The sequence below is a fragment of the Mauremys mutica genome, chromosome 2 (assembly GCF_020497125.1).
Source record: "Mauremys mutica isolate MM-2020 ecotype Southern chromosome 2, ASM2049712v1, whole genome shotgun sequence".
In the NCBI taxonomy this organism is placed as follows: domain Eukaryota; kingdom Metazoa; phylum Chordata; order Testudines; family Geoemydidae; genus Mauremys; species Mauremys mutica.
In genome coordinates this window covers 135,509,442-135,523,120 of record NC_059073.1, presented here as the reverse complement: position 1 = coordinate 135,523,120, position 13,679 = coordinate 135,509,442, and the positions used below count along the sequence as shown (strand labels likewise).

The window sequence follows — 13,679 nt, the reverse complement described above, 5'->3', positions numbered from 1 at the left end:
CAAGGGCCAACCCCCTCTCGGAGTAAGATTCCCACTGCCATGCAAAGGCTGTGCCATAGGTGCTGTGAGATGTGAGGCATGTGCTCCACTTGACAGTGGCATGGGCAAATCTCAGGTTGACACCAGACAGCTTTTAAAACATCTGCAGATGCCCAGATTTTGGACTGGTGCCAAAATGCACTGAAGTGTGCGGGGGGGGGCAGGGAGTGACTTTGGCCCATTCTCCCTGCTTGGGTGCAAGTGTGGGCTGGGCTCAAGACAGGGAGAGAGCGCTCCCACCTCCCACCTGGCTGAGAGGCAGACAGTCTTGCAGCACGTGGTGCAAGCCCAGATGTGCTGCGGGCTACCCAGCCAGCCAGTGCATACCAAAGGGCTAAGTCAGCTTACCAGTTGCAAACAGGTCTGCTCAACATGGGAGGGAGGGAAACCTCATCTTACTGTGAGAAGAAGGAATTAGAGAATGAGTGAGAAAGATGGAGGCAGAAACGCCTTCCCTGATGGAAAAGCCCCCATGCAGACCAATACAAAATGTCCACCCATTCTGCAGACTATAACAGGCAATTCTTTTCCTTCTATATCAGGGGTAGGCAACCTATGGCACGTGTGCCAAAGGCAGCACGCAAGCTGATTTTCAGTGGAACTCACACTGTCCAGGTCCTGGCCACCGGTCCCGGGGGCTCTGCATTTTAATTTAATTTTAAATGAAGCTTCTTAAACATTTTTAAAACCTTATTTACTTTACATACAACAATAGTTTAGTTATATGTTATAGACTTATAGAAAGAGACCTTCTAAAATATTAAAATGTATTACTGGCACGCGCAACCTTAAATCAGAGTGAATAAATGAAGACTCGGCACAGCACTTCTGAAAGGTTGCCGACCCCTGGTCTATAGGATGGTTCAAAAACACATAGGGAAGCTCTCATTCTCTGTTAAAAACTATAGGTTTCTAGTGTCAGTTCTGCAGGACCCTGTTCATTTTCTAGACAGTCTTATTAGTTTCCTCCCTGTTACATTCTAAAGGGCGTAAGCTTCCAGGCAGGGAGAAGTCCATGCGATAGAATGAGCAGAGGGAGTGGGTTGTGGAGAACACTTCCCATCACCCCCCAGGAAGCAGCTATTTGCAAGGTCTGTAAGTCACTCTAAGGAGGTGATATAGCAAAGCTGGCTAGGGTGTTGCTTCCCAGCACATCTAACCCTCTGCAATAATGTGCCATTCAGTAAAGAGGGAGAGGGCAGGAGGGGTCAGGAGGCTGAGCTTCCTTAGACAAAGAGAAAGGGGAGCTGTACTAGCTAAGCCCACAGGTGATCTGTTGAACACACCCACCCATTACACAGCAGCATTTCATCCCCCTCGTTACTTTTTGGTGCACTCACAGCTCTGGAAAGCAGATTCCAGAGGTGCTCATATCTACGTACACAGGCTATGTCTGCACTGTAACAAAGGTGTGCCCTTAACTCAGGTTGAAATAGCAGTGAAGACACAGCAACTCAGCTTTTAACTCGGGTTAGCAACTCATGCGAAATCCTAAAGGGCACCCTGTGGTTGAACTCAAGCTGGTAACCCAAGTTAAAAGCCAAGTTGCCACATCTTCACTGCTGTTTGAACCAAGGTTAGCTAACCTAGTTAAGAGCACACCTTTTTTCTGCAGTGTTGACACAGTCACACAGATACATGTCCATATGCAATGTGCATGGATAAATACACGTTACAGACACCCACAATTAGTGATGCTTGATATAGTACTTTGGGTGCATCTATTCCCGTTTTCTGACTTGACTGTAAGCCCTACAGGGCAGTGATTTGCTATTTGATTGTACAGTGCCTAGCACAATGGGGCTTGGTCTTTATTGAGACCTCTAGGTGTTCTTGTAATAGAAATAAATAACCGTGATAATCCTCACAACATCCCTATAAGGTGGGTAAGTATTATTCCACATTTTTCAGATGGAGAAACTGAGGCACATAACTTGGGTGACTTACTCAATGTAAGGTTGTCTCAGAGCCTGTTGAGCCACTGGACTACTCTGTCTCCCATACTTACCCACACCCCAACATCACTCACATGTCCATGCCAACTTTGGCTGGACATGCACATGTACATCCCAGTAGATGCATGAATCCTGATAAATATATTATCATGCCTCGCTATAGACAGATGGGCATTGCACCTGTCTGAGAAAAAACACGTTATCACTACCCAGTTTGAACAGGATCAGCTAGAATAAGGATTTCAGCCTCAATTGGAACCAGATCTTTCTTGAGGTTTGCAAAAATCTAGCTCATTCTTTTTAATTTAATTTTGTTTCTGTTTTCATAGTCCCACCTGATGGATGCTAGTTAAAAGCAGAAGCACCAAAATGCCATGAGAAAACCTAGTCTTATGCCACTTCCATCATCCTTGCTCAGTCTCAGAAGGTGCACAGAAGTATAGTAATATTCCCTTAAGGAAAAATCCTATAGAACCAAATAGGGATGAAATCAATAGGGTTCTGTAGAACTGCCCAAGTAGATTACAAGCTCCTCAGTGCAGGGGCTGCCTTTTATCATGACTGGACAATACTGTAGCAATAATTTTAACAAGTGGTAACAAATAGAGTGACTCTAAAATCCTATATAATTTAATAGAGAATAAGATCTTTCCTAAAGATGGTGGGGGGATGAAATCTGTCACCCAGATTACTGCAAACCATTTGCCCAGTTCTCCCTTATGGAAAAGCCCTACAGAATTTCACAGGCCATTATCGCCTTTCTAAAGGTTTTTTGATGTGTCCTTTAGAATTGAATAGAGCGTTCTTTAGGATGTTGTAGAGATCTTTAGGATGCTCCAACGATTCTGTAGGCAGGATCTCTGTCGGCTGGCTCAGACAGCTACTACCAAGCCATTATTGCCTTCATCCGTCTTAAGTGCTGTTGAGTTTTCCACAATGGATTAGGAGATGGAAGATAGTAATAGACGATTGGTGTCGGTGCTTACATGCCACCTTCACATATGAGAGAGACACAGAGAGAGTGACTATCTTGACATTTTTTAAATCGTTATGAAACATTGTGTAGGATTCAACAGGATGGGACCTGAGTCTCCCCCTGCTTTGCCCCTTGTGTTGTCATTTACACTTGGGCTCACGATCACCCGTGGGAGTGGGGCCTTCTGAGCGGGCACATGGTGCAGCCGTTCTGACCAGGGGTAGATGGAGACGCGTGGCCCTGCAGCCCCAGCAGGCTCTCTCCCATCTCTAAATCCCACCCGGCTTTCCCCGTAAATGCTGGAATCACAGAATCATGGACTCTCAGGGTTGGAAGGAACCTCAGGAGGTCATCTAGTCCCACCCTCTGCTCAAAGCAGGACCAAACTAGGGGGGCTGCTGCACCCCCTGGCTTGAAGTGGTTCCCATCATACACCAGGTGAACAATCTGGTTCAATGGCTCTCAGCACCCCCATTGTACACACGGTTCCCACTCCCCTGGCTTTACCCCCACTATTTCAGCTGCCCCCCCCCATAAAGGGGGCAGCAAACCAGGGCAATCAGGCAGGGGCCGGCTCTGCTTGCAAGGGGAAGCAGCGGTGGGGGGCGCTTTGGGCAGGGGGCTGTGAGTGCATGTTTGAGCTGGCGGGCGGGGGGAAGTCCCTGACAAATGCCCAGCTGTCATCCAGGACACAAAGCCCGGTGGCGGGGCTCCCGGCTTGCAGCCGGCCCGCCAATGAGCGCGGGGCGTGCAGAGCGCAGCTCCGCCTCCCCCCGCGCCCAGACCCGGCTGCTCCTGCCGGGGATGGAGCGGGGAGCAGCGGCCGGGCGAGGAGCCAACTTGCCTGCAGGAGCTCGGCGGCGCTGAGCGCGTCCATGGAGCGGGCGAGGGCGCAGGAGACCCGCGCGACACCAGGTAGCCCAAGTTTCTTTCCCCCCCTTCCCTAGCGGGGGTCGGGCACAGCGGGGCCCCCAGGCCAGCGCTGGGTGCAGGGGGAAGGGGCCGGGCTGCATGTTCAGGCAGGTACCTGGCCGCACTTTGTCTCTGGGTGCCGAGGGGCAGGCGCTGGTGGAGATGCACCGGGGGGGATAAGCCCTTTTGGACAGGGCGCTCCCAGCCCCAGAGGAGAGAGGACCAGGGGGACAGAAAGCAGAGCTCAGCTGCGGGCTGGGGACATTTCAGGGGTACCGTCTGCCGGAGTTTCGATCCAGTCACTGCAGCACAATGAGAGGGTTTCAGAGGGGTGTTAGTCTGTATCAGCAAAAAGAACGAGGAGTCCTTGTGGCACCTTAGAGACTAACACATTGATTTGGGCATAAGCTTTCGTGGGCTGGAACCCACTTCATCGGATGAGAGGGTTGTTAAGAGGTTGGGCTTGTCCCAGGAGAGACTGTAACTGGACTTGCATCAGTAGAGGCAGGGGCACTGGGACAGTTTGTATAGTGGGGGTGCCATTGAACCTAACTGGAAACCCTGTCTACGACGGGAACCACTTTGAGCCCGAGGGTGCAGCAGCTCCCCTCATTCCAGCACCTATGACTAGAGGGGGGGGGAAGGAGAACTGACCGGAGGACAGAGAACCAAAGAGGGTAGGGTTAAGATCCAGGCGCTTTTGGTTAGCTCATCGACTGGGGTTGTCTCACTCAATCCTATAGGCAACACACACGGTGCACATGCAGTATGCTCTGTGCATAGGCAGTACACAACATGCATAGTGCAGGCACAACATGCAGTGCTTGGTGCAACTGACATACACCTAAGTGCCCACAGGTCACACGCAACATACAATGCAAATTACACACATAACATGCCCAGGGCACACACATCATGCAACACAGTGGACGGACAATGCACAATGTATGCACAATATACAATGCGTACTGGCTGTACACCCAGCATACAGGACACACCACTTAACCCATATATTGCTCCGTGTGTGTTTTCTGTACAGCCCTGTGTCGAATCATAGTGCGCACACAGCCTAGCTCACAGTGCCTACAGATTACAACACACAGGGCTCAGACACAGAGACAGAGATCACCAAAAAAGCCAGGTATCGCTCTTGCCCAATATGAAACCAGTAACTCTGTGCTGCCCAGCACAGGAACTTCAAGAAATGTGCATTGCTTAAGACCAGTTAGTGAGTTCTGTCGGAGCAGCACAGCCGGTTATCTCGGGCTCAGCTCCTTCCTTGCACTTGCTCTTAAGTCTTGAAAAGTTCCTTATGGAAGAAAGTGCAGAACATTTTGCTTGTACAAGAGCCTCAAGGTCTAGTTTGGTTCAGTTAGAGTGCAGGGGAGTTATACATCTGGCTCTGCTACGATCGGAATCCACGTACTGTCTGGGAAGATAAGAGCTAGAATGGCAATAACTGTTCCCAGCTCTGTACAACACTCAAGAAAAGGGCTGATCTCTTGCATAAGAAATAAGTTGCTGTGGGAAAGCAGTGAGTGGGTGGGTCATGTTATTGGAGAGGGAGAAACAAACAGTGTGAGGGTGAAAGGGCTTGTTGTTTGTGTGGGTGTATGTCTCTGTAGACATGAGTGTCTCTGTGTGTGTGTGTGTGTGCACGTGTGTACGTATGTGTGTGTGCGTGTATGCGTGTTGGGGTATCCATGGTGGTATGTTTAGAATATGGATACTTGTGTGAGTGTACATGTGAGAAACTCTGATTGGTCTGTGAGGGTGTTATCTTTGGGTCTATTGGGGTTTCATATGCCAGCGATGGGAAGATCAGGGCTCCATTTCTGCAGCCAAAAGCAGCAGTTGAGGGTTTAGCAATGCCATAGCAGAGGAACACTCTGTGCTGTCACCCTCCACAGGCACTCTCGCCTTCTAGTGGCGTCCAGACATCTGGGCATCATGGAACGCAGCAGCCCAGCCTTTCACTGCCCCCTAGCAGATTAGAAGTTTGGACGATGCCCGGGGATGCTGGCAGGTTTCGTGTGTTGGGGTTTGCTCCCTTTTTAAGATGGCTCGCTAATTTGCAGCGTCGGTGGATTTTCTGTGCTCATTTAGAATTTGGAGTTTGGGGTCTATGGCGTGTGTGTCTCTTTTCTAAATGTGTAGGTAAATTTGGCAAATGCTTAAAGTTTGTAATGTTTGAGAGGCAGGCACAGTGTGGGCAAGTTCTGTACAAGCTTCCTGTGTACATAGCTTTGTCAATGCAACTTCCTCCTGACCTACAGGGTCTATATCATTAAATCAGTGGAGACTAACACCCTCGTCACATGACAGGGATTTGCCTTGAGATCCTTGCCCCCCAACTTGATACAACACTGTATTATTTTAGTCCTGAACCTCCTCACAGCTCTGCTAGTGCCCCTTAATCCTGCCCTGTGGTCCCCTCCTCCTGACTAGTCCTGGATCCCTTTCAACCGGAGAGTGCCAACTGAGACTAATTATATTTTTCTTTTCCATGTGAAAAAATAAATATCTAAGTACTAAACTGAGACCAGCAAACTCATTGCCTTTGTGACCTAAGGCCTATTGGAGCCCAACTCATTTGAGGTGAAAAAGCAGTGCCTAATCCCATCTCTCTGAGCAAGCATGTGTTTATTCCTATACTTAATGCTCATTGTTCAAATACAGCCAGCGAGGTTGTTTTCCTTGCTGAGTGATGTGGTGAGTTGGAGTGTGAGCAGACGTGATCTCAGTGGAGTGCACCACCTGGAACAAAAGTCCTAATGAGGCTGCACTATCTGAATTCCTGATTCTGTCACTCCAGACTCTGATTAATTACTTCACCAGAGGAGAGCCTGCCAGGTTCATTTTAACACATCCATAGCCTCATGCACCCCCTTGTAATCACACGCACTCTCAGTAGCACACCCAAATCCACACAGGCACACTTGGATGCACTTGGCGTTGCACAAAGCTTCACAGTCTTATACCCATATTCAGGACCTAATGTTAAAAGGGGCTATTTTGACAGCATGCAAACCCTGCCATTTGGACGTCTATCTGTGGATGCAAAATCACTGGTGCAATGAATTCTGAGTGCAAAAAAATCACTGGTGCAATGCACTGTGGCTGCCAAAAATGTTGGTGCCATTAATTGCACATGCAAAAGTGCACCCGCAAAACATGGGGCTGCCACACAAAATCTGGCCTTTTGTCTCACACACACAGTTGCACACGTACGTTCTCTGTCACAATCACAACCACAATCGCACGGTCTCTCACATCTCAGCTCCACACACACACACACACACACACACACACACACTGTATTGTACCCTTCACCCCTGTCAGTTCACTAGTGTTGGAGATACCCAGCTGTGTCTGTAACAGACCGAGTTCTCTACATGACACCCTCGCTCGCACTGCGGGCTACTAAATTGGTCTTAATTCACTCTATTTCCACCCACCACCTTAGTCATTCTTCGCTGGCAGGCAGGGCTGGAAGAGTGGTGGGAGGCAAAAAAACATTAGATTCTCGCAGGAAAGAGAGAACTCAAGAGCTACTTCCCTTAAAAACCCAGCTGAGTGGGTTTGGGGTGCATGAGGCTGGGCTTTCTGTTCTGGGAGTGCAGGAAACAAGGGTTCCCCGAGCCAGGTCTCCAGGAGAATGGGGACAAGGAGGGTGTCCCAATGCCTGACTCACTGGAGGAGAGAAAAGCAAAGGTACTCCAGGCTGGCACTCTGCTCCCGTGCTGGGGAGAATGGGCATATGCCTCAGTCGATACCCTCACTAATGACTGTACTAATAAAAGACCCAAAGTCCTCCCCTGAGGGCCGAGCCTTTTCTCTGTGCACTTGCCCTTGCAAGCTGGGATTGGCTGGATAAGCAAGCTGGATGTGAGGAAAGGGGGTCTTCCACTGAGCCCTCCCCAAAAGTGGCTGGCTGATAGCTCCTACCAATGGGGCTGTGGAGATGGAGCACAGGGAACACCTCAGGCACTTGTGGGGAGAGTGTGAGGGGGCAGCTGCCGGAGGGTTGGCATTCACGGGGTGGAACTGGACAGAACAGACTGACCTTGAACAGAGGCCATCTGACGTCAGGGATGAGACGTGTTTGGTCTCGTTAGAGGCAGTGAGAGGGGAGGGAGCAGGGAGTCTGATACAGGGTGGCCCAGGCAAGGAGAGAGGTTTCGTATTTGGTTAACAAGGCTGGAATCAGGGGTGCTGAGAACAGAAGTGACCTAGTGTGAGCTATCCCTCGAGGACCTGTCAGTGTGTCTTGGTTACTACTCCTGAGACCTCGCTGAAGCATTATTATATTAGTTAGAGACATGGGTCTGAACCACAGCCCTCTGACAAGCCCACACTTCAGTGTGGTTGCAGTCCAGACCAGGGTCCACCTCCAAAGGCCATGGCTTGCCCCTAGCAACACACACGGCGCTCAGCAAGGTCCAGGCCCTGCTTAAACCGAAATGATCCGCTCAAAGATAAAGCGATGAAGAGACATTGGGAAGTGGGTGGATGTGCCAAGGAAACGGGGTCGCCTGAGGGAATGAGAGCAGAAGTGGAGCCAGGACAAGGTGAGGAGAAAAGAGGAGAAAGAGCTTGGAGTGAGTCGAGGGGAAAGAGAGGTGCAGGATGGAGGCGGGTGATGGTGAGGTGACCAGGGCAGCAGGAAAGAGGGATGGTCCCAACAAAAGGGCTTTAGATGGACTGGAGGGATGGGAGAGGTGATGAGATGCCTGAAGGTCAGAGATCAAGTGTTTGTAGTCAAGGCGAGTGGTGACTGATGTCTACAATGGAGCTGGAGGTGTAATGACATGGGTAGACACACCCCTGCTAGCTCTGATTGAGTTAGCACACTAATCAGAGCAATGTAGCCACGGCAGACGAGCAGCGGGGACTAGCTCCCCACTCCACGTATGTGCTCAGGCAGCTAGCCCCTCCCACCACTCTTTGGCTACACTGCGAGTTTCAGCACGCTCGCTGGATGAGCAGGAGCACGGGTAAGTCTCCTCAGGCTGAAAATTGCCCCTTCCCACTCCAGAGCAGCCGCACTTTGAGGCATAGCCTGCGGTTCGAGCTATATGGACTGAGGGGGCAGAATATAACACAGACATCAAAGCGATGGAACTTCTCAAGAGCCTGCTAGATAACAAACCTTGAGGAGCAACAACGGCATGGCTAGGGGCACTGGCTGCCATGCAGAAGAGCCTGAAGCCACAGCATAGGCAGAGCAGCAGGGTCACTCAAATTGTGGAGTAGGAGGGCCGCTGGCTATGGCGGGGATGCAAAGCAGCAGAACCATTGGACAGCGGGATACCCTCCTGCTCATTAACCCACCACAGAGTTGCAGGATGAAGGTTGCAGGGTGTCTGTGCATTCAGATACTCTGGTGACCCATGTGGGAGAGATAGATAGGGAAGGGCACATGGGTGGGTGGGTGGATGGATAGGGAAGGGCCCCAGGACAGAGAGAACTGGGGGAGGCAATGGACTGGCCCTCTGAAAGAGGGGGAAAGCTTTGGGATGCCACCTAAGTGATAATCAGCCTGTAGCTGTAAAATGATTAAATCCTGCTGGGAGCATTCCTCTGCCCCATGCAAGACACCACCGGGAGCTCTATGCTGTGTCAGTAACCCTGCAGGTGCAGACTAGAGATTGTGCAAAGGGGTGGCTGAGTCTCAGGCAGCCCTCAGCCTGCGGTGTAACGCTAGCAGCCGGGATGCTTGCTGCTCTATTGTCTCAGACCTCCATTGGACACTGGGCTCAAGCAGATTGAGCTAATTAATTCCAGATTGTTAGCTTCCTTCCTTCCCTTCGGGAGTCTTTTCTTGTCCTGGGAGTGAGTGATATGGTTTGACACTGGGTTGTGCTCTCAAAGCAGGCATTCGGGGCATGCAGAGAGGTACTGTTCCCCAGGCACTAACCCCATGAGAACTCCATGCACCCCGTGTACATCTGTAGCTGTCAATGCAATGGAGGATAAGCCAAGTTGAGTGCTGGTGTGGATGCCACTCAAATAGACCTACTTATGGAAGACCAGATCCCCAGCAGCCTAGCTGGCAGGAAAACATGCAGGTTTTCCATGGAAACCTGCCTAGCAGGCTTTGATTCACCAAAAATTCATCAAACCAGAGACAAATTGGCACATTGGCACAAAACACATTTCCAATTAACTCTAGTTGGGGCTAAACAGAGGCCCTGCGGACTTCAGGGTAGCTGAGGATCTAGCATTGGTGGGAAACCTGAGCATTTCTTCTTACTGCCTGATTGTTTACTTTCCTGTGTGTCTCAGTATTCCTTTCTCCTCTGTCATGTGCTTCCCCCAGCTGGTTGGCCAGGAGGCCTTAAAAGTCACCAGCTGCCTAATGTATTTGACGTTGGGTGTTTACCTTGCTGGTCTTGAATTTGTCTTTGTGGTTTTCCCTGAGAGACTTTTTGTAGGTGCACAAACAGAAAGAAAAAAAAACATCTATAAAAGTGTGGGTTAAGCTGCAGCACAAGCCATGCCCTGGGAGGACATTCAAAGCATTGCTGTGTTGGCCTTTGAGGATCTCTTTTCAAGAGATACCGATTACAGAGAAAAAGTGAACATGATCTAAAATTAGGGGTGACGCTGGGGACTGGTTAATAAATGGCTGGGACCTCAGAAGGTTTGCAGAGTCTGTCTGGATGCTTTTCCTAACCAGTTCTGAACCTTTGCTATTATTATACTATTTGTATCGCTGTGGCACCTAGGGACCCTATCATGGTCCAGGACTGCAAGAGAGGACTACTGTGTTGTCACCATGCTGCTCACCACAGCCACATGGGCTGGAAACAACAGAGATAGAACTAGGATCCTCCTGCTTTAAAAGCACACTCATCTACCACTTGAGCTAAAAGAGAATCTCCATTAGCTTTGTTTGCAACATAAAGCCTGTGACAAACAGCCTGATTCCAAGCAGCAGAGGGCAGCAGTGCACATACACACAAGCTAGTTCCTTACAATAATTTTATTGCCAATTATTTATTACAAAGATTCATCTCCTGAGCCTATTGCTTTGGGGAGATGAGCATTTTTCTAGCTTAGGACACTGGCTCTCGACAGGTGTGTGAGAGATCCCACAGCTGGACTCTTGCCTACATCCTGCTTTAAGAGAAAAGGCATCTGACAAGCTCATTTTACCTTGCCATGTAATAATGCAAGACCATTTGCCATCAATGGAATTTTCTAAGGGGAGTTTATTGAGGTTTCACAGATGCAAGAGGGATGAATTTGGCGGGCTGCCATATTGCATAAGCAAAGAAAACTATGTCATAGGTTCTAATTCAGCATGCAAATTGCAAGGAACATTTACATCTTTAATTGACATTTAACAAGACATCAGCGGCAGCAGCAGCATAGACAGCTACTCTACCAGCAGATATGCCTCTGTGAAATGTAAGTGCCTGTATATTTTTTTTAAAATAACAATTAAATGATATCTCAGCAAACGGGTTACCGACAATCTTGTTTAAAAGTTAATTGAATATTCTTTGCAAGTTTGATGTGCATTTCTCTTTTGATATAACTGCCTCCTTTGGCAGCCAGGAATTAAAGGGGCGGACTTCACAGTGGGCCAAGCTTCAAAAAAGAGAAGGAGGAAAATGCAGGAAATGTCTGGAAAATCCAAATCCTTTCTTGTAACTGCTGCTGCATCTAAGGCTAGCCGAATAGAGCAGGAGTGAGGGAATGCAATACTCACTTGAGAACACTAGGAGAAGAGGGAGAGAAAGAGGAGATCTTCAAAATGGTGGAAGCCTTTATGTGTTAGCCTGAATCCAGCTCTGCTCTGCAGACTGCTCCCTTACTTCACTCAAAATGCAGCCGTTGCCTTTGCTGTTATTTCAACTATTGTAGAGTCATGTTTGTTCAATAACGTGGGACTTGAAAACCACCATGGATTTGGCTGAAGAGCCAGTATAATTGACAGCGCAAGCAAGAGAGGAATAGAAAGTATGGCCATTTGAAATAGAAAAGTTGCTTTTCTTAATTCTGCTTATGGTGTTTAGATGCTGAGGGCATGCTGGAAACTCCATAGGCAGACAGAGAAACCCTTTGTATGCACTAAATACAAGACTGCTAGTGAGCTATTGGTACTGTGAGACTATGGGGCACAAGTCTTTAGGCAGAGAAGTCTGATTTTAGCACATAAAGGCTTACACAGTGAGGTCTGTAGTTGCAGATATTAAATTGCACAGTGCATAGATTAAAATGAATACACTCAGGGGACATGTCTGTGTTTCAGAAAATGAAGTATGGGGTGCTACTTGGATAAGCAAGCTTTGCCTACTGGTTTTGGTTTTGAATGAATCTAAACTCTTCAGTAGAGGGGAGTTCAAACCCTTAGGAATTGGAACTGCCAGCTTGGCTGCACCCCACTTAGAAAACGGATCCTTTAGTGCCTGTATCACTAGAGTTAACAGCCTACTACTGTTGTCAGCTAATGGAGTTATTTCTTTAGCTCAGGTGGTGGTGGTCTGTGATGCAGTACTGTAGGTCTTTGATTCAAACCCAGATGATGACCTGCAGTGGGGGAGTTATGTGATGGCTGACAAATTGGGGATTGAACTGCTGACCTTTAGAACTAAAAGCATGAGCTGCTTGACTAAAGAGCTATAGCTACATACCTGGAGGCAGAAATAATTCATTTCCTTTCAAATTGGCACAGAGGCAGGCCTATAGCACCCATCAGTGGCTTGCAATTACATGTGTTTAGCCAGTGAAGACTCATGCAGCTCCAGTAGGTTACCACAAATGGGAGTAAAACCTGATTCCCTTCAATTGGGGGGTAAAACTTTGTTGAAAGGAACGGATGAAGGTTTGAGGTTCTACCTGGGGTGAGGGGCCTGGCCATGTTGTAGCTATATGACTATGGGGGCAGGAAGGAAATGCACCAGAGGAAGATGTTTGTGAGTCCCAGTTCTTCTTGCACAGGGGCGCTTGTGCAATGGAAATTGGTGATGATCCTGGTGCAAAGAGCTCAGCAGAGCCAGGAAGAGGCAATGCTTGGCCCAAGTTGACCCTGAGATGAGGGGCTTAAGGAATCAACCAGGAGGGCTTGCCTGCTTATTCTGCCAGGAAAGGTCACTTGCGGGAGGAATGTTGTGATAGCACAAATAGGGGTGCGGGCAGGGAGAAAAACCTGTCAGGGGTGAATGGGGGTGAAGAGAAGCAGAATGCGAGTGCCTCATGGAATGCTAATGTAGCAATCGAGCTAAGTGGGCTGTGCAGGAGAATGGAACAGCAGCAATGAAGGGAGGTGAAAGTTCAAGGAGATGGGAAGTCAGAGCGTAGGGTAGAAACCAGCTCCCATTTATGCTGCCAGCAGGAGAGATGCCTGAGCAGTGACACTGAAATGTTCAGCTTGGTGATGGCGGCAGCTCTCAGAGCGATTCTCCTTGTTACACTTTCTCAGCGAGGGAACACGGGAATTTCAGCTGGACTGTCAGGGTCAGAAACTTCCACTAACCCCATATCCTTTCTCTCCTGGGAGCTAGTTTCTTAGTCAGGCCGTCAATTTCCAAGCTAAGATTTGGGATACTCTCTCCTTTCTTCCTCCTTTCTCTCTCTCTCACCAATCATGATGGTATCTAATCGCAGAATCGCCTTAAATTTACTGAGGCAAATTCTTCCCTGGGGAGACGTGTTCCAGGACACATGTGGGGAGTGCCCATACTAGCTCATACATAACATTTGCTGCCTTGAGGCAATCAGTTAACTCGAGGTGAAAAAGCGCTCCTGCAGGCAAACCCAGTGATGCCTGTGCTGCGCCGGTGGGT

The 13,679-nt window shown here is 48.9% G+C and overlaps 1 protein-coding gene across 2 annotated transcripts in view; it reads left to right on the top strand.

Annotated features, from left to right (window-relative positions):
• The first annotated feature begins 3,761 nt into the window (after positions 1–3,761).
• Positions 3,762–13,679, top strand: part of LZTS1 (leucine zipper tumor suppressor 1) — a 43,083-nt gene continuing 33,165 nt past the window's right edge. Inside the window, exon 1 of one of the 2 annotated variants that reach the window (XM_045007463.1) lies at positions 3,762–3,885. The gene's annotated coding sequence lies outside the window, so the exon portion shown is untranslated. Of the gene's footprint in view, positions 3,886–10,977; positions 11,299–13,679 lie in introns of those variants that run through there. The other variant, XM_045007464.1, reaches the window with a different exon arrangement.